The sequence below is a fragment of the Penaeus monodon genome, chromosome 19 (assembly GCF_015228065.2).
Source record: "Penaeus monodon isolate SGIC_2016 chromosome 19, NSTDA_Pmon_1, whole genome shotgun sequence".
In the NCBI taxonomy this organism is placed as follows: Eukaryota; Metazoa; Arthropoda; class Malacostraca; order Decapoda; family Penaeidae; genus Penaeus; species Penaeus monodon.
Window position 1 is genome coordinate 44240900 of NC_051404.1, and position 389 is coordinate 44241288.

A 389-nucleotide genomic window follows, 5' to 3' on the forward strand; every position below is an offset into this window, starting at 1 on the left:
TATTTATCTCTTTAGTTATTTTTAAGTGTTATTATTATTACTGTAATTTTTTGCATAGGTACAGTTAATTTCCTATTTAAGATATCAAGTTTCTCTCTCATATACTTAGGAGATTTAGGATGAGAATTCAGTAAAAGCAATCGGCAGATTCATAAAAAAAAATTGTAAGAATCGTTTTTTGATAAAGTGTACTAAATTCTAGACGACTATAAATCTTTGGTTGTTAGCATTTCTTTCACTCAATTTCTGAAAAGTTGGCGTTTTCATAATTGTGATGGCGTTTTTATAAAGTTTCTAACACTTCATACACTACACTTCTTTTTTTCATTCTTTCTACTCTTTTACTCGTCGTCATTCCGTCTTCTATTTTTCCTTTCTACTTTCATCAT